Consider the following 27,410-nt stretch of genomic DNA (forward strand, 5'->3'; position numbering starts at 1 on the left):
CTAGCCAAAACAAATTTGACAGAGCAGGTTCTTGAATCAATGGTAAGTAGGTCCATAACAACCAGAGCCTGGGCTCCATTGGACAGAAAATACATGGACACATGGAGCCAGATTTAAGCCTTGGAAGAAATTTGAAAATTCAAACCTTGGATCTGAAGGCAAGAGGACTTGGAAAGAAATGCATGATATTAAAAGATTTGAAGATAAACAGGAAATCTAAATGGAATGCACTGGGGAATGTAGGTTAATGAGGCTGGTAGCGATAGATGGATAGCTTAGTGTGTCAGAGATGTGCGCCGCTGTGCTATTGACGTTTGTGGCTGCTCCAGGGTGGGCACACTAAATCTGATTACATCTCAAGGGTTTTAATAACTCATCCAAAATAAGAATGAAGACAAGATATTGCAGGGATGCAAGAAAAACAGATGAAATGTATGGAGTATGTGTGCACTGGGTATGGAACGTCACTGTACTAAGATAGTTTTGTCAGTCTTAGAGGTTGGAAAGGTTGATGGCATTATTGTAAGAAAATAGAATTTATCATGGTTGCTAAACATAACAGCTTCATTCTTTTTGATGTTCATCTGAAAGCAATTGTCACTAACTCTTAATGACAATTATCCAAAACTGTGGTTAGTGATGTAGCATCAAGTTGTCAAAAGAGATGGTAGAAAAGTGGAGCCTGGGATTGTTGACTTAGCAACAAATAATAAAAAAACAAGGAGGAACCTCCACCTCAGGGAATCTTTTTTTGTAGTTATTGACTTGCTTTGTGCTACTTCAACAGCAATCTGAAATTAAGTCTGTAAAAATAAGAAATAAGCAAAATTTGTTTTTCCACCAGTTTAAATTATTAGCTAACCATTTTAGAAACCAATTTTATCACATGCCCCTCGGATGTTTCCTCGTAGCTTAAAGTCCTGATAAAGTAAACAGCTGTGGTTCCAACAATACAACAATAACTGAATTTTATATTTTAGAAACTGTTAAAACATCAAGCTTTAGATACAAATTATAATGCATTTTTTTCCACTCTTTACTGATTGGTTTCAAATGTTCTCCATTACTTCTGCTTGCTTGCTATCCCTCTCTCCCATTCTCTTTCTGGCCTTCAAAACAAATGCAAGGTAACTCGGTGTATAAGAACCTAAAATGTCTGAAACTATTTGCATGCTGTATTTGATGTTCAGCCAATAAAAAAAAGTTCTGATAAATATTTAGCACTTACTAGAGTATATAGGTAGAGACATTGGTAAAGGCTTAACCAATCTGAACTGCACTTTCACAATGAAAAAAGTCTGAACACTTAAGTACAAACACAGATGAGAATGACTCAAATGAGCAAAGTATAGGAAAGTCAAACCCTGTACCACTAAGCATCAGCATGGTGTCAATATCTTCACGAGATAGAAGAAAGGAGAAAGGAGAACAAAAAGGTAGGAAGCCACTATTAAAGAAGCTAGTAACACTGACATCATTCACACATCTTAAACTTGCAAGGCAAAATTTAGCTTTTTAATAGAGCATACTCACCTAGCGGCAACAACTCTATGGTTGCCCTTTTTAATCTGTGAATTCCAATTATCCAGGGAACGTTACCTTCACTCAGGAATATTGTATTTTGGTTAGAATGGAGTCATTGCCAGAATGTTCATGCCTACAAAATAAAAGGATTTTCTTTAAAAGAAGAATAGCTTGTTAATTCCTATATTTTTTTAAAAAAATCATTGTATGGCTAGCTACTGTGAACTACCAAAAATGTAAATGTGGTGTGTTCTCAATGAAGCCCATTTTGTAAAGCAAGTGAAGTTCTTTTAATGCAAAATGAAATGTGGAGTATAAATTTTAAAAATATATTTCCAATGTGTAACAAACTCATGCAAAACAGGATGTTAGAATAAAAGTTGTTCTTTAGCCTCACATGGAAGATAAAGTATCACAAAATTACTGGCCTTACAGAATTTGCCTGGGGGAAAACAATCCTAAATTAGTCCTTTGGATCACCTGCTAATACCAGTAATACAAATGAATGTGTAGCAAGATGTAGCAAGTAAACAGTATTTAAAAAAAAGATGCCTAAATTTGGTTTACTTAATTCAAAATTAAGTATTACATTCATTAGATTTCATTGTGATCTGTTTACTTCAAATACTTGGCTCAAGTGAAACTTTTCTACTAAAAGCTACTATACATTACATTAAATGAGACAAAGAGCACTCGAATGTTAAGAGTTGAGTGTTAGCAATTGAAGAAGCTAAGAGTTCAAGTTTCAGAGGAGTCTCTGGAGAACAAAACTGACAGTCATTATCATTTAATAGAAAAAGCAATAAATGGCTAATAAATCATTTAAACATGACCAGTGAATGAAAACAATTATTTTAAATAAGAGAAAAGATTCAATAAAATGTATTTGCAACATGCCCCCATCTTCACCTTAGTAGATTGCACAACATACCAAATTTAGGAACTTAGATTCAATTTATGGTTACTATTTATGAATCTGCAGTAGAATGAATACTTCAGATCCTGCATATTAAGACTAACAGAGCTCTTTTTGCCTTTGGTAAAGGTCTACAGCAACACTTTACACAGATAAACAAGCTTCCAGGCTCCCTCTTCAAATTCTTACCTCCATGGATCACTATAGTCAATAGGAAAGTGTTCCCAAAATGTCACATCATGGCACTTTATAACAGTGCAACAATAGAGCCTTCTGCAATTACTGAGGATTACAAGTACCCTAGTCTCTTGGTTGAAAAATCACTAATGAGCTAGTGCATGTGTTTAAAAAAATAATTCAAAGTATTTATGGAATATTCATCTCAACAGGATTGGGATAGGAAAGTGAAGAAATGATGTTTTAGTTATTCACATACTATTAGGTTACATTTAGTTTCAGACATTGGACCTCATAAAAGACATGTTGGTCTTGAAGGGAATATTGTGCAGATTCACCAGAATAAATCTACAAGTCTTGGAGTCAATGTGATAACAAGTTGTATAACTTGACTTATACTTTAAAAAGATTAGTAGATAGAATCAAGATATCACCCCAAATTTAGTCAGGGAGATACAGAGAAACATCTTCCTCTGACTGCAAGAATCCTGAGCAAGGGGGAAAAACACAAATTAATGCTAGCATTGTAGAGCCAGCACTTGAGGGGAATCATAAGGCACTGTTCCCACTGTACATAAATACAGACTTTGATCCTCCCCCAAAAATGGAATTAAACTGTTAAATGAATGGGTAATAAGAAAACCTGCAGATACATGGAGTCAGGCAACAGTTGATCCCTCGTGATCCAATGAAATGTCAATTCTAGTTCACATAGCCAAATGGCCCATTCCCGTTCCTATGTTCCACAGTAAATGTCCTGAAGATGTCGCTCACTCAAGAACCTAGGTGCTTATATTTTTCTTGCCTCCCCACCAGTGATTACTTGAAGCACTTATTCCTGAACTTCAATCAGCCTTGCTGTTGACTGTGACATCTTGCACATATTCAGACTGTTGACACATTTCTCTGCTGGGGCAAATCCCTGATCTTTATCACTTCATTTTATGGAATTGTTCATTGATGTGTTATACCACAAAACCAACAATTCCAATCATATTTTATGAGTCATGGAATAGAACACTACTCCAACCATAATAGTTGATAACAAATGCTATGCACAGACTAATATACCATATTTCCACAGAGTAAAATATGCAACAATTTGATCTGATTTGCCATCAGTTCAGAGAAGCCAGGAAGAATGGCAGATAGCCAAAGTGAAGTAGAAGTTGTGAATGGGGGAACTGCACATCCTCTCAATGACTGGCAAGAACGTGGTCATTAGGTGCAAGATGCTCTTGATGTTGCTGCATGTGGCACAGGTACCAGCTCATACCCTGCTCTTGTGCCAGAGCAGTTACCTGAGCTATGCTCCAAATGGAGATCCAAAATAGGTCAGGTCTGTTAGGGAATTGTCAGACATGAGCCATCTTTTAGAGGTTATGGAATAGGGGTAGCAGGTATTAATACAAACAAGAACCAACCAGTCTTCAAAAAATCTGTTTAAATGCAAAATAAAAGCAGTAATCAGTTCTGAAATTAAAAGGCGTCCACAGAGAACAGGCTGCAGCCTACAGCAGGAGGCTGGCTGCTCAAGGTATGGCTTGTAAAGTGATGTGGCCATGAAACATTTTCGTCTGCATCAGCCAAACATAAGACAATGGGCTATGTTAACTGGCCTACATCAAACAAGATACCTACAACAGTTATATTGCACCTTTCTTCCAGAGAAGGAGAGCTGCCAGACCAGACTGAATTTTATCACTTAGCATGTCATACATGGTCAAAGACATATTTGCTCTATCATAACTGGGATATTTGTGTACTCCAAGTCAGCCCTCACAACATTAATCTTGAGTGTCTGGTTCTTTCTCCTCAGTAGCTTTAATTAGTTTGTCCCAACAAAGGTGTTTGAACCTTCAGGAGGTGTCCTATCAGTTACAATGTGCGCCCACTGTAAATGTGTACTTTAATGGAACCATTTGTCAGACACAAAATGTTGAAGTAAACAACGTCATTGTAGTTACTGAAATTGTATTGAATCACCTACTGTTAGCATTGTTCTTAGTAGTATAAAAAGTTGATGAATTTTGAGTTTGTGAGACTCTGCTGCGAGGGTCTGCAAGAGAATGTCTGCTTGTCATGATAAATGCTTTCATTTCCACCAGTTTCTCCAGTGACTTCGTCATAGACGCAACATTTGTCCGTCAGGACAAGTACAGGTTTCCAAAGGAGGAAATCCATACTCAATGTAGTCCTCATCCAGATAGCAACCTGTGTGTGACAATGTCAAACTGTATGTACGAAACATTGTGTGATTATATCCCGAGATTCCATCTATCCCAGCTATTGTGAAGGAGGGGCCTGGCCTTCTTGTAGTGGAATGTGCCACTTAGTTGGATCTTGTTGTGGTAAAGCAACTTTGACCACAACTCACAGCATAGAATGGTCCTGCAGGCCCTACACAGGAGGAGGAGGAGGAGGAGAGGTGTTTTGTAGAAGGCCTAATCACCACAACTTTCAAATAAGCACAAGTCTTCACTTATCTGATGGCGAGAAGGGCCATCCCCATCAGATCCTTCATGCACGTCCACCGCAGGCTATAATTCAGAAGGGTGTCATGTGGATGAGACAGTTATCCACTACCTTGTGAACATTGCATTTTGCTAAGGTGTTCTAAAAAAAAATGAATGCATTAGTTCCTGAGGATGTTCATCCCAAGGACTCTATGCTCTATGGGCTGTTCAGTATGGACAATCTCTGGAACATAGACTCTATGGACTGTTATAGACAGTCTTTGGTCTGCACAAAAATTTGTTGGTCTTCCAGTGCAAGATGAGGTCCACAAGTGAATGCTGGCAACTGGCACATTCCAAGATCAGGAATAGGTGAAGGACACACTGAAGCTTGATGCAGGCAGCACAAAGGCTTTGTGGGGACAGACCACATTCAGCCTCACAAATATCTTATTTATGCATTAAGGATTAGTAACATTGACACATCGTAAGGGAATCTATTAGAGTAAAACGCCAATAATTTGACATGCTCAGGACCTTGATAGGGCCAGACTAGTGGAGTTTTCTCAATGTTGGAAGTTACAGCATTACAATAAATTTTGCAAAGGCTCCGATGAATCGAAAGGAATTAATGGGGACTGGGGCACCAGCAAGTCAGAAGGGTGTGAGATAAACTACTAGATGCAGAACTATGGAGATGTACGAATAGTTGGACAGAAGATTACTAGAGTTTGTAGTCTGACTGTAAATTACTTGGTACAGTGAATCAAGAAAATATATGGCCTGATTGTATTTACTGTTTATATTATGAACAAAGTATATTTTCAGAAAAAAATTGGGGATTATTCCATTGCACATTATGGTAAATACGTCATTTACCACACAATTCATAAAGAAGGGAATTCAATAAATTTTGTTAAATTAAAAAGAACGTAATGGCATTGTTCAGGCCAGGAGAAACGTTACACAGTTACTGAAAATTCTAGAACAGATGCCGTCACTGGATCAAAGCCAACCAAGGATACATTATACAATACAGCCAAAGTACAATTAGGTTTACTGCTCACCTGTCCATGTGCCAAAAAAAATTCTCTCTTCCTTGCTTCACAATTTTTAAATCATTCTTCTTTTTCAGGTTTTTGTTCTCTACCTTCTGATCTCCAACCTCACTTCAGTACCAATCCTTAAGGATTCACCTCCCTGCTTGCCAACATTTGCCACTGACAAAAAGGAGAATTTTTCAAAAGCTATCAGTTTTCCTTTAATGTCAAATGTATGGTATAAGGTAACCAATTTCAGTGCTGTGGTCTCTGGTTTGCTCAACTTTACTCAGTAATTCACTTCCATGCATATCATTGCCTAAGTAGATATAAATAACCCTGCAGGTGTTAATTTATCATTTGTACAGCATAATGGTATATGCAATATTTTGTTGAGAGAAGAAACTTGTACATGACATATCAACTGATGCAAATTGCTCTGGACAGAACACACTCGGTGCTTTGTCTGAATCTGACTGCCAAGTCACAAGGGATGAAGAGTCTGAAAAGCAACTTAGAAGCAAAGATAGTTAAGGGATTGGAAATTAATTGAATGGGTAAGGCAACAACATTTGAAAAAGATAAATTATAGACTAGTAGCGAGAAATTCTTCACATCAAGTGATCAGTGGACTTGCAAATACAGCAAAAAAAAGACAAAACCCTAAAATTACAGTAACAGGTGAATGGTACAATGAAGAACAGTAGAATCTTTCAAGATGGATGAATTAAGACATGCTAAATGCTATTCTTCATCCATATTTAGCCATTTTAAAACCAGAGGATAACAGCAAGCTTTGTGTCTTTTGGACTCAGTGAGCTTAACAAATTTCAGGTACTCTGCATTTCTAGCATTTTCATTTCACATTTCCAGCAGTTTCCTCATCTACTAATCCTGCTACCTCAACTTACAACTCGTCTGAGCCTTTTGTTCCCTCACTATTACTAACATCAATTTTTTGTCATTTAATGTACTTTACTTCCACCCATCACTGACCTCCCCTTTTGTCCTTTCCTCTTTCTCATCTATTTACCTGTAACATTTTTTCCAATTCCAAGATGTTAACTATTTCTTTACAATGGCTGCCACATTATTTACAGCTTTTTCAAAAAAAAATTGTGCTAACATAAGGATATAATGCAAAGATATAATTGGATCTTGCGGGAAGGTACTAAGTTGGCAGACAGCAAATTACAGCAGGATAGGACAGGAGCTATGGGGCTCGGAAGCAGCTGCTGTCAGGACAAGTTCACGTCTGATATGTGGGAGTTGCTCAAAGAGCAGCTGATCAGAGTTCAGGATCGGCTGTTCCCGTAAGGAGCAAGGACAAGGATGGTAAGGCAAGGGAACATTGGATGACCCGAGAGGTCTTAGACTTAGTCAGGAAGGAGGAGGAAGCTAAGATCAGACTGGGCCCTTGTGGAATATAAAGATAGCAGGAAAGCGTTCAAGCAGGGGATTAGGAAAGGCCAAAAGAGGCTATGAAAATGTCCTTGGCGAGCAGGATTAAGGACAATCCCAAAGCATTTTATACTTATATTAACAAAAAAAAGAGGATAACCAAGGAGAGGGTTGGTCCACTCAAGGATAAAGGAGGGAATTTGTGCTTGCAGCCAGAGCAAGTGGCTGAGGTACTAAATGAGTATTTTGCGTCAGTACTTACTGAGAAGAATTTGGATGATAGTGAAAACAGAGTGGGGCATGCTAATTGGTGGGACATATTGAGATTAAGGAGGAAGTAGTGCTGGGCCTTTTGAAATGCATTAGAGTGGATAAGTCCCCAGGGCCTGATGGCATATATCCCAGAATATTGAAAGAAACGAGGAGATTGCTGGGGCTTTGACAAGGATCTTTGGTCCTCACTAGCAACAGAAAAGGTCCTGGAGGACTAGAGTAGCAAAAGTTGTGCCTTTGTTCAAGAAGGGAAATAGGGACAATCCAGATAATAATAGGCCAGTGAGCCTTGTGTCAGTAGCAGGGAAGCTATTGGAAAGGATACGGGGTGGGGAGGGATAGGATTTATGCACATTTGGAAAGCATGGCCCCCTTATGGACAGTCAGCATGGCTTTGTGTGGGGTAGGTCATGTCTTACAAACTTGATAGAGTTTTTTTTTAAAAGGTGGTGACAAAGGTGATTGATGAGGGTAAGGCAGTGGACATTATCTACATAGACTTTAGCAAGTCATTCGACAAGGTCCCTCATGGCAGGTTGATTCAGAAGATAAAGATGCATAGGATCCAGGGTGAATTGCAAGTGTGGATTCAGAACTGGCTTGCCCATAGAAGTAGGGGTGGAAGGCTGTTATTCTAGCTGGGGGTCCATGACCAGTGGCGTTCCACACGGATCAGTGCTGGGACCTCTTGTTTGTGATGTATAATCAATGATTTGGATGAAAATGGAGATGGGTGGATTAGGAAGTTTGCAGATGACACCAAGATTGGTGGAGTTGTGGACAGCGTAAAGGGCTATCAGAGAATACAGTGGGATAGAGATCAGTTACAGATATGGCCAGAGAAATGGCAGATGGCATTTAACCCGGACAAATGTGAGGTGTTGCACTTTGGGAGGTCAAATGAAAGGAGAAAGTACACAGTTAATGGTAGGCCCCTTAATAGTATTGAGGTACAGAGGGATCTTGGGGTCCAGGTCCATAGTTCACTGAAAGTGGCTACACAAATAGATAAGGTGATAAGAAAGGTGTATGGAATGCTTGCTTTCATTGGTAGGGGTGTTGAGTACAAGTGTAAGGAAGGCATGCAGCAGCTACATAAAACTTTAGTCAGACTACACTTGGAGTATTGTGTGCAGTTCTAGATGCCCCATTATAGGAAGGATGTGGAGATTGTAGAAAAGGTGCAGAAGAGGTTTACCAGAATGCTGCCTGGATTAGAGGGTATGAGCTACAAGGACAGGTTGGACAAACTTGGGTTGTTTTCCCTTAGTGTTGGATGCTAAGAGGGTCCTGATTGAGGTTTTTTAAAATTAGGAGAGGCATAGATAGGATAATCTCTGAGAACCTGTTCCAATCTTTTCCCCAGGGTAGAAATGTCAAAGACCAGAGGACATGCTTTTAAGGTTGGGGTGGGGTGGGGTGGTGGAGTAGTTTAAAGGCAACTCGAGGGGCAAATTTTTTTTTATTTAAACAATGAGTGCCTGGAATGGGTACCAGGGGTAAGTAGTGGAATCAGGCAGTTTGGTAGAGTTTAAGAGGCTTTTTAAGAGAGACATGAGAATATGAAAGGAATGGAAGGATATGGATGATAAACAGGAGGAGGACATTTAGTATAAATCGGCATCAAGATCAGCACAACATTGTGGGCCAAATGGTGTGTTCTAACATCTCAATATTTTGCTTTCACCTGAACTTTCATCATTACCATTTTAAATTTGAATTTCATTTTCCTCTATTTTCTGCTAATTCTTTTCAAAATTATTCATGTCAAAGAGACTTGGTCCCATTTCTTGTGATCTCTTTTTCGTTATACAGTTTAGCGCAACTTATTCTGCCCACTCAAGGAAGTTACTTGTTCTTTGGGCATGCCAAACCATGTAACAGCAAAATAAATTCACTTGGATACAGCTCAAAGTAGAGGCATAATATTCCCATTTATACATCAGGCTTCTTATGAGGAAAGGAATCTTTCATCTGAAATATTGTCTATTTTCACTTAAGATCACATTGCGCATCTTTTAAACATACAACAGTAAGAACTCTTATACAACAAGCATCTCAGAAATTATGTCTTATGGTAGAAATAATCCACCAGAGCTTGCTTTTGGCTCATGATAAAGGTAACCCTAATCCTTAAAAAAAACATACACATTAGAATTCTTCACTTGAAGGTCCACTAATAATATACATCAAGAATCATCTTGTTGGAGGACTGCAGCAAAATAACATTTTCTAGTCTGGTTTCCATCGACAGGAAAAACAAGATCAACTCCCTACAGTAAACAAATCTCTTGTTCAACAACTGAATTTTCTTTTCATTCTGCCTGGGCAAGTCACCTACAGGTTTATACTTGTCTGGCTGGGCAAGTTCATCTAAGGTGACAAGGGATGTTGTCATCTTTTCCCCTAACAGCAGTACATAGATAATGCAATAAACAAGGACTCGTGCTATTGGCACTTTGATTCAAAATCTGTCAAAACCTGTTGCTACAGGCCTAACTGTATTCCATTCTGGCTTTTTCCATATTGGCTATTGTTAATAACATAAAGCCTTCTCTGAAGGTTTCCTGTGTAATTGCAGCAACGATCAAGAATATAATCTTCAATGTTCTACTGAAAGTACAAGTGGAACTGATGTGTAGTTTCGGTTTTAGAAATACAATATGAAGGCCCTTGGCCAAATTTACATTGTCTTGACACTTTCCAAGAATAGTTGAACAAATTTTTAGCATACAAAAGCAGTGTATTGACAACCCTTCCAGGTGAGCCAGCGCTTCACCTGCAAGTCCAAGAGTGTCATTTATTGCATCCTGTGTGGCCTCCTGTACATCAGAGAGACCTGATGCAGATTGGGTGACCGCTTCGTCGAGCACCTTCGGTCCTTCCACCGCAACAGCCAGCACCTTCCAGTGGCCACCCACTTTAATTCCACATCCCACTCCCATAATGACATGGGTATCCATGGCCTCCTCAACTGTCATGTTGAGGCCAGACGCAGGTTGGAGGAACAACACCTCATATTCCGCCTTGGGAGTCTCCAACCTGATGGCCTCAACATCAATTGCTCTAACTTCCAGTAACCTCACCCCTTTTCCCTCCACCCCCCCCCCCCACCATCTTCCCTTATTCCTGTTGCTCCCTTCCCCCACCTTGATGACCTGCCCATCTCCTACCAGATTCCTCCTCCTTCAGCCCTTTGCCTTGTCTACCCATCACCTCTCAGCTTATTACATCTCCCCCTCCCACCCCCACATGGACTCACCTATGACCTGCCTGCGTATGCTCCTCCCCCTACCTTCTTGTTCTGACTTTTGCCCTCTTCTTTTCCAATCCTGATGAAGGGTCTCAGCCCGAAACATCAACTGTTTATTTCCCTCCATAGATGCTGTCTGACCTGCTAAGTTTCTCCAGCACTTTTAGTGTATTGTTCCAGATTCCAGCATCTGCAGAACTTGTGTCTCTATTGAGTTTACCAAAAAGTTCCATAATATAAAGGGCATCTTTGAACTCTGCATGACCAAAGAACTATTTTATTTATGAAAGGAATGCTCTCTTGGAAAAGATTAAGTGAAATTTTGTAAACCAAAAAGGCTGGCAAATGCATTATGGTATTTTGAGACAGTGGATGCTTGTGGCAAAGAGTTGCTATTTATTGCAGCAAAAAAAAAGTGCAAATTATAGTCAAAAGCCACTATAGTGAAACTTGAAAATGCCGGAATTCCTCTACCTGGGAAGATGAAAAACCTCACTCCCCTCCAGAACCACAAAGTCACATATAAAGTTAGACTTGTGTTTTATTCCCAAATTAGAATTATTTTGAAGTTAGGCCTATATACTAAATGTTGCTGAACATTGTTGTTACTGAAAGTAAAACAGATAACCAGTTCAAAGAGCATAAAGGAGAAATCAGGTAAACTTGGTTCTTATTCTCTTTCTGAGAATAACTGAAGAATATATTCTTGGATCCAAAGCTAGAATCAGAAATTAATTTCCAAGGAACTACACTGATTTGACCCAAATATTTCTCTTTCATTTACTGTTAGAAGAGTATTTAAAATCCTACTTACAAAATCCTATTTTCTGCAACAAAACAAGTGCCATCAAGCCACATAAAATGTACCTCTTTACACAGACTGCCACATCACCACACTGCACCCTCCTATAATACTACTTTTCTTGGTTAACCTAATTACATTAATTGTTTTCACTCAATTGAGTCAGATTTATTATCCTAAACTTTCATTCTGCTTTTTTTTAAAAAAAAAGATACAGAAAGGACTGAACAATATGGCTCAACCTTGAGGATAGTTTGAAGATCAAGCTGATGGGAAGATGAGCCATGTTTGCTCAAGTTGTGGTTTTACAGTGAAATATCCTTAAGCAATTTCAAAGTTTGGAAATAATATGCTCTTCACACAGTCCTAATCTCCTGTGCAAACACCATTTGTAAATTACCCAGATTTAGAAGAGGTGTATGTAAAGAACACAATATAACAAAAAATAAACAAGAAGCAAAAAGGAAATTGTAGCCAAGAGGAAAATGCCACGTAAAGGTTGATTGCAAAGTACCACGCACAGGAGTTAGTTTTTTTTTCCTCCAACAAAATCATAAGCATAAGTAGTCAGATGGGGCAAGTTGGCTGCAACGGGTGGTGGATCCTACTCCAAAGGAATAACGATAGCCATCTTCAGCATTCAAATACCTCTAACAGAAGAAATTGTGCTAAAATATCATCTAAACTTAGCCTTCTATCATTCCTTTCATCATCTGTCAGGTTTACATTTCCAAATGATTAACTGCAAGGTAACAAAGATGGGAAGTTAATTAGATAGTTTTATGCAATTGGAGAGTAAAGTGCATTGAGTAGACAGAATGGATTTACTTTTTAAGAAAATGGCCAGAGGCCAAGCTTGGTATTCTCCCAGATGTAACCTACAGAGTTTCGAAAATTATGCTCTTCAGGAAAGTAGTGAGATGCTAACATACTTTTTAATTACCCCTCAGAACTATAAAGAATTTGGTACTGAACTGGTACCAGGGAAAGTTTGTTAAAAAATACAAGCTCCGGGTATAGATCCTATAATGCACACAAGTGATTTTTTTAATGTAATGTTCATGGATTTCATATTCCAGGAGCTGGCTCCCAGCATTTACGTTATTATATCTTGTTCCTCTATCCCATTTGTAAAATGAAAGAACTAATCTGTTGTTACAAATAGCAAATGCTCTACAGGTCTTCTGTGCATATTGTAGAAACAGCAAGGTTGGGCTTTAGCCGAATACGTGACTACGCTGTAAAATTTCACTAATGATGTTACTCATTCTCACTTCCAAAACAGCCACTATAAGAAAATAAACATTCAATATTACAGTTCAAATTCTGGTGCTATTAAAGCTGACGTAATGTTTCACAGCAGAGAAAACAGTCCTGTTATTTTGCTTTGTAGATATTTCTATCAGCTTCACTTAAAAGAAATACACAAGCATAAGCAAGCATGTGTGTTTTCAAAACTGTTTCTCCAGAAGTATCTTCAAAATTCAATTTCACAGCATAAGGCAAAAAAGACATGAAGCACTGGCAAAAATTTTATGAGTCATACAAAATACTAAATAGCTTGCTCTCACTGACCTTTACTTGAGACTAGGTCTGTTTATTTACATTTAATTTTACACTGGGAATAGTTCCCCCTGTTGACTAACTAGTTCAAATTAGCACCTTTTCAGACATTACTAATGTTACACATTCCTATCAAAATATGTGCCTTTCATGGTTCAACAAAATGCAAAAAAAAATTGTGGATACTGGAAATCTGAAATAAACCCAGAATGTTGGAAATATTCAGATTTCCAACTTGTGACCCGAGGAGATAATGGAAAAATGAAATACATAATACAGTAAAATGTCAATAATCTGGCACCCCATTGCTTGGAAACCTTAATACCTTGGCAGCTGGCTCACTCATTAATTCAGAGTGCAAGCCAGGTGACCAGAGTGTGATAAAAAAAAGCCATGGTTGGGGTCCAGAACACCAGCAGCAGGAGCATGGGTAGGTTTGCATCAGATCCAGTGTATATTTTCTACTTTTTTTTAAAGAAACTCAACAGGTTCACTGGAAAATTTATGATACTACTGTACAACATGCAAAAGTGCAAAAAAGCAAGTGTATTGGGGTATAATTAGGAGTAGCATTCCAAGGTCTGCAAAAATTTGCCAGTCCAGCAGCAAAGTTCCAAAAGGTGCCAAATTATTGGAGTTTTACTCTGGAATGGTCTAGAGGAGCTGAAAAATAGAAAATGCTATTTGAATTAGTGGATATGCTCTTTGCTTTTGGAAGCATGCAAATTCCTTATTGAAAGATAAGATTCTGTTCCTTGAACTTCAATAGAAAATGGCAGAGGCAGGAGTCAGTGTTAATGGTACTAGGATTGTTTGATCATTGGTCCATTTTGTTTTTACCATCAAGGATACAATATTCAAACACTCACAGCTACCATTTAGCAAATGAAGCAAAATGATTTTAAAACAAAAGTTCTCACATTCCAAATTAGAGCTACAGCTATAAAATTATGGTTATCTTGTCACCAACTGACTTCACACCAGAATATGGACGTGGACTATATAATACAAAAAGGTTTCTTAGATTGTAGCTGAGAGCTCTTATACATACACAATTCCTGTGGCAATAGTGGTGCAAGCATCATAGGTGCCCTCAACTCCATCCCACAACAATCTATTCCAGTCCAGCACACTTGGTTGACAAATAATCAAGGACATAAGCCAGCTGAAAAATAGCAAGGTCCCTGGAGCAGGTAGTATCCCTGTTGGAAACCTTAGACTTGGCAGAGAGCAACTTCAGTCACACATTTACTGTCACTCTCTCTACCACTTCATCTCTCAAGTGTGAGAAAGGAGAGGGATCCAATTCACTCTTTCATCTAAGATCTGCAGTAGGGAGTGCACTTGGCAGTTTAAAAAAGTGAACAGCATGTCCCAATATCTCTCGTACTTAGTGGACCAGATTCACATTATTTTTAAACATCTTATTTATACAGGCACGATAACAGGCCCTTCCAGCCCAATGAGCCCACGCCACCCAATTACACCCATATTAACCTACTAGCCGGTAGGTCTTTGGAATGTGGGAGGAAACTGGAGCACCCGGAGAAGACCCATGCAGTCTTGGGGAGAATATACAAACTCTTTACAGACAGCGATGGAAATTGAACCCTAATTGGCGGCGCTGTAATAGCGTTACGCTAACCACTGTGCTACCCCTATATTATTATACATTATAAAACAGGAATTCAAGCACTGAAGACAAAATATAATATCACACATCTAACTGGATTTTTCAACACTATCAAATAAAACACTGCTGGGAGTGATTAAAAAACACTGCTTTAAATATAGATTCCTACACACTAGCATTGTCACCACAGTACTCAGAATTACTATCCCAGGAGTTGTACTTTTATGAACAGATTCAATGGCATCTAACTTGATCTTTACTCTCATATAGATCTTGGTGCAGTCTCTTTAAAGTTGCATAACCCTCAAAGTAACATACCCCAATTCAACATAGAGATATATAGTAAACATCGAAGTTGCTGTATACGTTGAATATGCTTTTATATACAATAATCACTATGAGCCAATAGTAACATTCCTCCACTGACACATAATCCCTACTATAATCAGGTTACGTACACTTCAAATGATTTGTGCCAACTATTAATTCTTAAACTATTTTCCAGCCAACAAATACTTTGAACAGTGCCTGATATTTTAAAACTTTCTGTATGGTATGCAAGTATAATCACTATTTGGTAAAAGATTTAAAACATCATTTATTCACAATAAACAGATACAAGTTAAAACTACAATTAAGTATAAAGACCACTTGTGTCAATTAATGGCAACAGAATTGGACACTAAGCAGAATAAGTGTGATGGCAGCAATTTACTCAAAAGTTGTCTATAATAGTGTTGACAGTACTCAAACATTTTAGGCACTGTGTTACTTCCAGTTTTATTTAAGGAAAACTGTCAGGAGTATGGTAGGCTAGTTAGAAATTCTCAAGTATACATTATATTCTATATTTCAAAATTCAGCAAAACCTGACCACCAATGGTGTGAAGAAAGGATGTTTTGTCACTAACACATTTCTCAGTATTTCTTACCAGGACGCTGCACCTCATCTCCAATGAGCTTCCAGCGGAGTAAAGTTAATTTACAGGACAACAGGAAACTGCTTAACCTTCATCTCCAGACTAGAAGTAGGGTCACTCCAACTGCAGGATACAGACAACACTTGAGGCCAAGCCCCAAGTAATTGTGGACTCATTTAACAAAGCATAGAAAAGAATGGGCTTTGCACTTAACATCCACAAAACAATGGGCCTTAGCCAATTATTCAGCTGCACAATAACATCCTCTGACAATAAACATTTATAATGAGACTCTGAAAAATGTGGACTTCCCACAGGAAAGACTGATATTGACACTATTGTCTTCTCTGTGCCAGCATAGCCTTCAACAGTTTGAGGCAAAGTTGTTTAAGTGCAAGGCAAAGCTGGCAATAATTCAGCATCTACAAGACATCAGTAATTTTCTCTGTCTTGTATCCTCGACACCCAGGCTACCTATAAATAGGCACCTCAAAGGGCACTGAGAGATACCACCAGTATTGCTGCTGAAAAATGCTCCAAATCCTTTAGCAGACAAGCAAACCTACAGTAGTATCCTCTCCCAAACATCAGGGCTACAGGCAGTCAGCTCCAATGGTAGAATATGCCACTTGCTTGCCCAACACTATGCTCCAATAACAGTTACTCTACACTAAGATCCATTGTGGTGAGAGATTACCAGATGGGTGGAGGACAGAGGCATACAAAATTATGAGGGGCATTGACAAGGTAGATAGTAGGAAACTTCTCTCCATAACAGAAGTGTCAAAAATTAGTGGGCTTAGGTTTAGGGTAAGGAGCAAGAGGCTTAGGATGGGATCAAAGAATTTTTTCCATTTAGGGTCTTTGCAACCTGGAATGCACTGCCCAAGTAGGTGTTGAAAGCAGGTACTCTCAACATTTTGGTAACATTGCAATAAGCACTGGAATTGCCATGAGACCACCATGTATCACGTTGGGAAATAGAACTAGCATAGATGGGCACTTGATGGTCAGCTCCTGTGCTGCATGACTATGACATAATTTATGGATGCTTTTAAAGCCTCCTTGAGAAAGTGTAACATTCCCAGTAACATGCAAGGAATCCCTAGCCAATGATGCTAAAACTGGAGAACCCTTAAGGATGGTAGTGAGTGTCAAGTCCCTTTGTTATGTAGAAGTACAGCACAATAGCAGAAGGGGTGTACCACCTCCCAGGCCACCTGACTGCCAAATCACTTCCTATTCCACTAGTGGTGAAGTCAGTGTTCTTCGCTAGCCTCATCAAGCATCCTACAGAACCAGACTGGAAGCACATCACCACCAATACAGAGGAACTGTCTAAGATGAACCTCTCTCAGCCAGTACCACTACAACTTGTGTCATTTAGTCTTGTGGTCTCCATCCTAGAGATTCCCTTGATTCTCTCTATTCCTCCCCTTTCTCTGCAACTCAGAACATGTTTGATTTCTAACTTCTGTTTTGATAGAAATATTGAACGAAAAATTATTTCTCTTTGCAGTTGTTGCTTGAATCATTGAATATTATTTTCATTTTCTTTCCCAGATTCCAGAATCTGCAATTCCTAGCTTTTCCATTTTAAGCAAGGGATAGTTGCACACCATTAGAAATGCATCTTTCAGTATGTTTTAAATACAACTAAGAAATCTCAATCTTATCTCCAATAATGCAATATCAATTCATGTATCTCCAGTTAAAAGTAAAGGCCATCTTGTGTCATTGCACAATAGTGTGTGTTATCACCAGATCTTTCACTTCCTATTGATCCATAATAAATAACAAAGTTAATGAAATTACTACAGATGGGTATAGTATAAAATAGTGAAGTTCTCTTTTAATTCCAGTAATAAGATATCAGGAAATTTATAAAGGTACTTTGTAGTGGTCTATGAGGATGCTATAAAAATAAATGTTAATGACTAAGATTTATTGACAGAAGTAATCCTAACATATTCCTGGAAGTCTTTGGTGCTTAAATTATTAAGAAAGGCAGTACATTTTAAGGGGGGGGGGGGGTGGGATTAACTGTTTACTCAGAAAGGTTGCAGATAAATTTTCAAAGTTTAGAAACCCAACAGAGAAACAGGCCCTTCAGCCCACCATGTTCATGCCAACTTTTATACCCATCTACACTAATCTCATTTGCCTGCATGAGGACTGTACCCTTCTATGCTTTGCCTATTTAAATATCTCTCTAAATGCCTCTGAAACATAGTTATTGCATCCAATCCATCCATCTCCTCTGGCAACAGTTTCCAGATATCAATCACTATCAAAATATTTACCCCTCAGATCCCCTTTAAAACTCCTTCCTCTCAATTTAAAACTATGGTCTTATTTTTGATGTCTCTACCATGGGAAAACATTCTGACCATCTAACCTATCTATGCCTCTCATAATTTTATGTACTTTAAGGTCACCCCTCAGCTGCCTTCGGTCCAGGGAAAACAAGCCCAGCTTATCCACTATAGCTCCATAAAAGACCTCCAATCCAGGCAAAATCTTGGAGAGTCACCTCCGCACACCCTCCAGCACAATCCTTCCTACACAGTGTGATGACCAGAATACAAACAATACTCCAAGAACGGCCTAACCAGCGTTTTGTAAAGTTGCAAGATAACATCCCAACTTTTATATTCTATACCTCAACAATGAAGGCACACATGCCTTCCTCAGCACCCTATCTACCCATGTTACCACTTTCAAAGAAATAGGGATTTGGACCCTGGGGTCCCCTTCGTGCCCTCCCATTTACTGTTTATGTCCTACCTCTATTTGACTTCCCAAAATGCATCACCTCAAATCTTCCTTTACAGTTTTGAAGACTACTCAAATGTTGACCATTCTACAAAAGATCGTAAGTAGAAAGTCAAAATTCAAAAGGAAATGGCAACTAAACATGAAACTTACCACCAGACTATGCAGGTAGAAGCTTCCTTTCCAATGGCTTTAGATGGCTGATCAAATATGTTTTTGTAATAAAACAATACACTACCTTGACAGTTAACATGGCAATTTATAAGTTACAACAATTGCAAATGAAACCAAAAGGCATGACCCTAATTGAGGGCTTAAAGATTTACTGCTTGGACAATTTTTTTTTCAACCAATAACTTGCATGAATTAAATTTCATCGCCAAAATTTACTTTCAGGTCATAAACAGTTCTGAGCAGAACAATTACCGTGACCACATTGGATATTATGACATAATTTCACTTAATGCTGCATTGTCCAATAGAAATTGGTGACTAAATACATGCAGCTGTATTAACACCATTTTAGCAGGAAATACAGCAAAAGCATTTACTTAAATTACTAACATCCCAGTAACCTCAGAAGGATGTAACAATCAAAAACCATACATATACTGATTTCTTTTTTCTTAGTGTCATTAATGAACATACCATGGTTCAAGTACTTATTCACATATTATTTGAATAATACCACCAGGAATGGGTGCCCAAACTGATCAAATACTCTAAATTTATTATGGAGAAATACAATTAGCTATATCAGAATCCCTAAATTAGCAGTTTGTGGCCAATATATTGGGCAACGTTGACAATCAAACCAACATCAATCAATAGGTTAAAGTAAAGTAGAATTGGGATTTCAGATGCACAAAGAGTGTTTTTCTCTAGGGTAGAAGATGGGATAATAAAGAAAATCAAATCAGGACCCACTGCAAGCATCAAATGAAAAAAAAAAGTTTGCAAAAAAACTTTCAGGCACTACCAACTCAGGTATGTAAAAGGGGTAAAGGAAAAGGGAAAAAAGAACATGATTACATATTAAAATTGCAGATCACCGTACAATATTTCAAAATATTGCAATTTCTATGGCAAAATTCATTATAAAAAAGTGCTAGTATTTATATGCAGTATGTGCAGATGCTATTACAGTATTGCATGTGAATTAAAGTTGTATGTCATCCTAACTTTATGTGCCTCCATGCCATTTTTAAAATCATGTACAAAATGAAGGGTTATTTGCAGCCTTTAGCCACTTGGTGGCAGCATGACATGAACACAACCAGTAATTTGCCCTTTCACAACCTGTTATATTGGTTTTGTGCTTTAAAGTAAGGCTGAAAGCTAAAAACTGTTTCACTGTACCAAAATCATTTAAAATATATCCCTATAAATTTTGGGTTTCTTGTTTTGGCTCATGATACAGCCTTGATCTCTGCCACAACCCTTAACCTACTTTCACTGCAGCAGCTGTCCTGAGGCACTCTTCTGTTTCCCCACATGAAGTAACTATGTGAAACTTGCACAGTTTTGGGACATTCAGAGGAGATACAAATTGGCCAATAGTTCTACATCTGCTGCCAGATGATTTGGAAGGGAATGTAGGTGGCATGATTGGCAAGTTTGCAGATGGCGCCAAAACTGGTGGTAGAGTGGACAGCGAAGAAGGTTGTCCAAGGTTATAACAGGACCTACATCAATTGGGAAAGTGGGAAAAAGAATGGCAGATGGAATTTAACTCATATGTGCAAAATGATACATTTTGAGAAGTGATCCACTAGGGCAGAACATGCAGAGTAAATAGCAGGGCCCTGGGGAATGTTGTTGAACAAAATGAACAAGTATACAGAGCCCTGAAAGTGGCAACACAGGTAGACGGAGTGGTGAAGACGATGTATGGTATGCTTGCCTTCAGCAGCTGAGGCAGTAAGTAAAATAGTTGGGATGTCATGTAGTACGAAACGTTGGTTGGCCTCACTTGGTAGTATTGTGTGCAGTTCTTGTAGCCACACTACAGGAAAGATGTGATGTTAATGTCCTTCATGCAAACTTTAAACATGTAATAAAATTCACTTCTATCAGAAAGCAGTTATCTTATTTGGAACATTATTCCAAGAGGCTGTCTCTCCATAATTTACATAGAAGACTATTATAGAAAAACTATTTATAATAAGATAAGCAGTGCATCATAAATAATAGTTATCCAGGATGATTATAAAGCAGTGGCCTCAGCCTGCTGATCCCATCAACAAACTACACAATGAATAGGAAATGGGCGATTTAGATTTATAATATTCAAAGTTATGAATGCCACAGCAAAGTGAGTAGCTTAGTTTAATCAGGGAATGTAACAGGACAAAGTCAACTTAATACATTTCTGGAGGAAGGACAATCATAAAATATGCATATGATGCTAATACAAATATATTCAACTTGTTTGAACCGAGTCATCATTATGTAATATGTACTGAATGAGGAAAATAAGTTAATTGCAAATGCCTAGTCTGAGAACATAGAGGTGGAGACAACGTTGAAAGAAATTTAGTTTCAATCTTGTACAAGTACCAATATTACTCTGGTTATTTAAACAAATTATAATGAATAATAAGCTAGGTACAGTAGGGCAAAAGTTTGAGAAATATATATTAAGCAAATTAACAGGACTAAGAACTAACAAAAGCCCCTAGATCCAATGGCAGATTCATTAGCTGTCTTACAAAATTCTCTAGATTCTGGAAAAAGTCCCAGACTGGAGAACAGCAACAGTACTTTGGAAGGAAGAATTATTTAACATTAGTGGCCACAAAGCTTTTGGAATTTATTATCAACAAAGTGATAATATGGCACTTAGAAAAACTTAACATGATTAAGCAAAACCATACTAAGAGAAATAGGAGTAAACAGGTCATTTTCAAATTGTAATTAGTGGGAAGTTTCCAAATAATCCTGAGATGTCAGCAAGTTACAATTTATACAAATTACTATGATGAAGGGACACTGTATAATGCAGTCAAGTTTAGTAACTATGCAATTTTTTCCCGTTTTTGTGAGGAGAACACAAATGCCCAGGAGTTTAAGGGTGTTTTGTGCATTAAGTGAATACTGCACATGGGGCAAATGCCAAATGCCAAATGAAAAGTCACAGAAAATAGTGAAAATAAAGGATGGTGGTTATTGAGGTTTACTCTCCTTTGAGGGTGTAAAACCTTAACCTGCGCAAGCCAGAGGCAACTGTTTACCAAACAAGCAGCTGCCACATAATTTACAACTTGCTAATGGGAGAGGGACAGCATATGTAGAAAGACCTTTAAAAGTGATTTCATTAAATAGGGAAAGGGGTAGGGAGGAGAGAAAGATATTTAATGAAAAAAAATGCTTTCAAATTGAAGATAGTTCACTACTTTTTATGATGCACTCCTTGTGTTAGTGTTAATTACTAAGGGTCATAGGCTGAAACCTTTAGATTCAATTTGTCATTAAATAATTAAAATGAATCACGCACATCAATGACATCACCACGTGCAGGAAAATGACAGGGAAATGTGTTAACCCTAATGGTGTCTGAACTAGTCAGTTCACTTCCCCAATGAGGAAGACTTCCACTGGAAATGAGCACAGACACTTCAAAACAGGAGATTTTTATATCAATGATTTAAGAAATAGATGTGCTAATGGATTCAATTTCAAGGCAAGAATGTCTATAAAAGGATAAGGGCAAGTTAAATAAGTGGCCAAAAAAAAAGTAGATGGAATTTGCTGAGGGGTCTGTGTTGCCCCATTTTGATAAGATAAAAAGGCACAGTATATACAGTATTAATACATTTCCATTCTCTACTTGCTATAAAAGTTAATGACACTTTGCTTTCTTACTAAAGAGGAATCTTCAAACTGAAGTTCATGCTAGAAATCCTCCTCCTGGCAGCTGGAAGATTCACATTACAAGAGAACTGATGTGCATAACACACAGAAACACTGACCACCAGGTTGTCAGAGCATCAGGGTTTAAGCCAATCAAGGGAACCTCTTCAAAGGAATCAGGCATTGCTTTCACAGATTAGTAAACGGTGTGGTATCTGATATTTTTGTTATGCAAATTAAATAGAAGAATGTCTTAGCATTTTGCCTTTAACAATCCTTGGACAACTGTTCATGATAATGTTTAGGGTTACAAATAATGTCCAGAGATTGATTTACCATCTAAAATTAAAGTGCACTATTATATGTCCTACACTGAAAAAAATGACAACACTTCAAAAGCATTTCATTGCATTGAAAGTAACCATATCAATGCAATTTTCTCATTTTAAGCTGGTACACCAGTTCAGTAATAATGGAAGTGGCAGGTTAGCAGTATTTCTCTCCCCCAAGATGATATACACAGACCATTAAAGAAATGTCAAGGCAGCTCAGATGCAAGACCTGTGAGACAAAAATGGCTCAAGGAAATGTATTGTTCTTGCCACAACTTCTCTTCCTTGTATTACATAAATATTTTCATCAGTTATAACAACTTATAGCAAATTTCTTTGGGTAATATAGTTCTTATAGTGCTTACTCCAACTCTGAATTAGATGATAAATTTCAATTTTTTTCAAGCAGAAATTAACATACATTATCAGCAAAGTGTAATATGAAGGTCTGAGGCCTGGCAAGTTAAAGTTTCATCATCACTCAGAAAAATGAATAAAAAAAGGAGTGAGCAGGAGGGTTGGATTACACTAAGCAGCTAACATGGAGACAGCTAACTGTCCAAACCAGAAAGGCTAAATAGTCTGTTGCTATGCTGTAACATTTATAGTGCAGGTTGTAACCAAATTCATATATGGTCAGGATGTTTTTGTCACTCCCTAGAACTTTATCTGTAGATAGTTGTTAATTAACCAGCGTGATGTAATGCATTTCCAAACTGATCAAACAATGTTATTAACCTCCGTAAAAGGACTAGTATCATATATATTTAAAGCACAAGATAACGTGGGTAGTTGGAGGAAGACCTGAAACTAAACAAAAATTATTGCAGATTCAGTTTACAATTTTAAACAGGCTTACACAAAACTAAAATTGACGATAACCAACTCATCTTCCCCCTACCCCCACCTCCCCAACAACTGTGAAATCTATCTTTTTTACTTCACCTGCTCTTAAGTATTAACTGGCAGTGACTGAATTGTTTTTAAGAATCTACGAGGTTGACAATACTAGAGTGGGCACTAACATCCATGCTGTTAAATTAATTTAAATGTGACTTATCAACCTGCCATCTGGTTATGGAAAATGGATTTACTAGCATAAATATCAGAAAGCCCTCAAATGTCAGGCTCAGGAAATAAAGTTAATAGAATATGAAGCAGATCAAAAAAGATTGCTGACTTCACCACAGCTGTATTTATTTGGTTATATGCCCTCTAGATGCATAAATCCAATTTTAAGAATCATTTAGCAGCTTCCTAACGCTATACATTACGGACAGACAGAAACCTAAAGTTTCAGTGGACATTAATTAGCAAATGCATAATTAAAAATACTTTTACATGCTCTATTCACACAGCCATCGAGTAAAACAAAATCACTGGAAGAACACAAGTCAGAGTGGCCTATTTTCTAGCCTGGTGTTCATAAATCTAACCTATAGACTAGTGATTTATGTTATAAAACTGCTAATAACCTTACCACCTTACAAACAACATTATTATAAATAAAGGTTTATTTCTTTTCCATCTTCTGGGCTTTGACTACTTTCCAAATTGTGATTTGAAATAAAGTGTTTAAAAAAAAATGCATGTCATCTTGCTATCACACACAATACACTATTTTAAGCTTGTGAAAGAAAGTGACTGACATTCAGGGAAAGTTTTTTTTTGCTTTTAATCACATTGGGTCAATGATTCAGAAATCAAGTTCTGCAACATTTCTACAATAACACAGCATTTCCCTGCAAGGCAAGCTTTCTACTTAGAAGCAGAGACTGCACAAATTTATTGCAATAAAGGAGATACTTTAGTGCATATCTACAGTAATTTTTTCATCACAGTAGATGTCATTAAATATCATAGTACACGTATTTAATAGTGGGATTCCTCAACATCTGATAGTCAACTTGAATTTTGTAATTTCTTCTTAGACACAGCTATAGATGCTCATGGTCATTAGTGCAAACCAGTGGAGAGTCTGAATGAGCCACAAAGCAAGGGAACTAATACATCTATTTATATTGCTCTCTAGCACAAAAGACCTGGAAGGGAACTTGAGTAGAAGACAGTGGTTCAAAAGGAAGCAGGTGAATCTCTCTGAACTCAATTTGTCTGAGAATTCATGAATTGTATGGGAATGGAGCAAAAAAATATAGATTCAGGACCAGGACAGAGCACAATAGAATCCACCACAATAAAACCTACCACAAATACCAGAGAACCAAGGGTCTAACAAGAACCAAAAAAAAGTATTAGAACACAAATAGTACTAAGTAGTTCATATGACCAAAAGCTGACAAATCCCAAAGACCTCACAATCAACATTCCAGTTTTGGAAGAGCTGGCTATAGAGATAGTGAACATTCTGGTTATCAACACCCTGAGTTCTATAGAATGGAGGATAGCAAATGTGACACCACTATTTGAGAGAGAAAAATGGGACACTACCAAACTCTTAGCCCAAGGTCTGCTGCTGGGAAATGCTGAAATTTATAATGAAGCATGTATAACACCTTGAGAAGAATAGTAGAATGAACTGACAGCACGGATGTATGAAAAGAAAGCCATGAATGACTAATCTCCTGGAGCTCTTTGAGGATGTCATTAGTGGAATTTATAAAGGTAAACCAGAGAATGTGGTGTATTTGGATTTTCAGAAAGCTTTCAGTGAGGTCCCACACAGGAGGCTGGTCAACAAGGTTAAAGCACACAATGTGGGTTTATTGGGCAGTGAAGGTGAAGGGGGTGAAATAAACCGATCTTCCTCAGGCTGTCAGGCTGTGACTAGGGTGATACCACAATGCTAAAATCAATTATTCTAAGTTTGCTGATGATACAATTTAGGTGAGATTCTGAGTGGGGGAAACATAATGTAAAGAGATTTCAAGCAGATACAGAGAAGCTGAGTCATAGGATAAGTTATGTGCAGTACGATGTGAAAAATGTGAAGCTATTCACTTTGGTACATAAAATAGTAAACCAGAGTTTTGTTTTTTTTTGGGGGGGGGGGGGGTTGGAATGTGATGATTGGATAATACTGATATTCAAAGGGATCTAGATGTCCTTGTACACAAGCCATTGAAAACCATTATGCAATTGCAGCAAGCAGATAGGAAGGCAAATAGTATATTGCCTTCATTACAAGATTTGAGTACAGGAATAAAGACACCTTAGTGCAACTTTGAAGTCTTGTTGACACCACACCTGGGAGTATTATGTACAGTTTTGGTACTATTAGCTAAGAAAAGTAAATATTTGCTATTGAGGGTGTGCAATGACAAGTTCACAAGACCGCTTCCAATGACAAGTTCACCATTCGTCAAAAAAATTGTGGCATAATAGCCTGGCAGCTCCAGGGACCCAGGTGCTGTGTAGAGTCCCACATCTTCCCTCCATGATGGCATGGATTTTCACAAGGTGATCTGGTTTTGTCTCACTTCCCAAAGTCACATCAGTGGTTTAATTGGCTACTGTAAATTACCCTTTAGTGTTGATAGGAGATACTGAATATAGGAGGTACAAGTATATATTATTAAAGGTTGAATCAAGAGGGAGTCGATGGGTTTGTGAGAGAGAATTAAGTGCAAGGATGGAAGGAAATAAGTAAAGGGGGAATGGGACTTCAAACTTCCAGCATAACCATGGAGAAAACGAGCAAATGACCTTCTTTGCCAATAAGTAGCAGGGGCACAATGCAAGAAAATTGTGTTAAGGAACAAAATCATCATGATTTGGATGAATGGCAGACCAGGTTCAAAAGGCCTACTTCTGCTCCTATTTCTTGTGTGCTTATGAAAGGCATCTGTAAAGATATTAGCTGAAGCACAACTGTTTTGTTTAAAGTATTACTGATACAAAGTTCATTAGTACACAAGGCTTGTGACTTTCTGGCCTTGCACCTTTGAAGGCCTTCAGAGCATGTGATCGTGAAGGGGTGTAGAGACGCCCTGGATTTTTAGAAATTGCTGAGCCAGAACTCCTGTTCTTCCTTGGTCAATGCCATTACATAATTCGTAACTTCTGAAGTTAGATGGAATCTCAATTACATTTTTAAATACTACAGAAACAATTTAACATTTACAGGATGTAGATATTACCAGCAATGCCAGAATTTATTATCCACCCTCAATTACCTCTGACTGACAAAATAGTTAAGAGTCAACCACAGTGCAGAATCTAGAGTTACCAGAGAGGCCAGATCTGGTAGAAATGTCAGAGTTACTTCCCTCAAGGACATAAATAAACCAGATGGGTTTTTACAGCATCCTGTTAATGCCACGGTGACTATTATTTCAATTCAACTTTTCTTTAATTTTCCATATTTATTTAAAAAGTAGAATAGTTTAAATTCCCCAGTCGTCATGATGGGATTTGAACTCATGCTCTTGGATTAATGGTCCAAAACAATGGCTGCTAGTCTAGCAAATTGATTAATTTCCTGCAACTCCTGTTTCAAAGCAGTACCAACTCAAGTTTCAGGTAGCAAAGAACGA

General features: G+C 37.9%; 1 protein-coding gene across 3 annotated transcripts in view; it reads right to left on the bottom strand.

Moving 5' to 3' along the window:
- The window catches only part of spopla (speckle type BTB/POZ protein like a), a 128,231-nt gene that overhangs the window by 41,499 nt on the left and 59,322 nt on the right, over nt 1–27,410 (bottom strand). For 2 of the 3 annotated variants that reach the window (XM_052011746.1, XM_052011755.1), the window contains one exon: nt 1,534–1,657. The exons of the other annotated variant lie outside the window; for it this stretch is intronic. The gene's annotated coding sequence lies outside the window, so the exon portion shown is untranslated. The remainder of the gene's footprint in view (nt 1–1,533; nt 1,658–27,410) is intronic. 3 annotated transcript variants of the gene reach the window in all.

Source organism: Pristis pectinata, chromosome 1 (assembly GCF_009764475.1).
Source record: "Pristis pectinata isolate sPriPec2 chromosome 1, sPriPec2.1.pri, whole genome shotgun sequence".
Lineage (NCBI taxonomy): Eukaryota > Metazoa > Chordata > Chondrichthyes > Rhinopristiformes > Pristidae > Pristis > Pristis pectinata.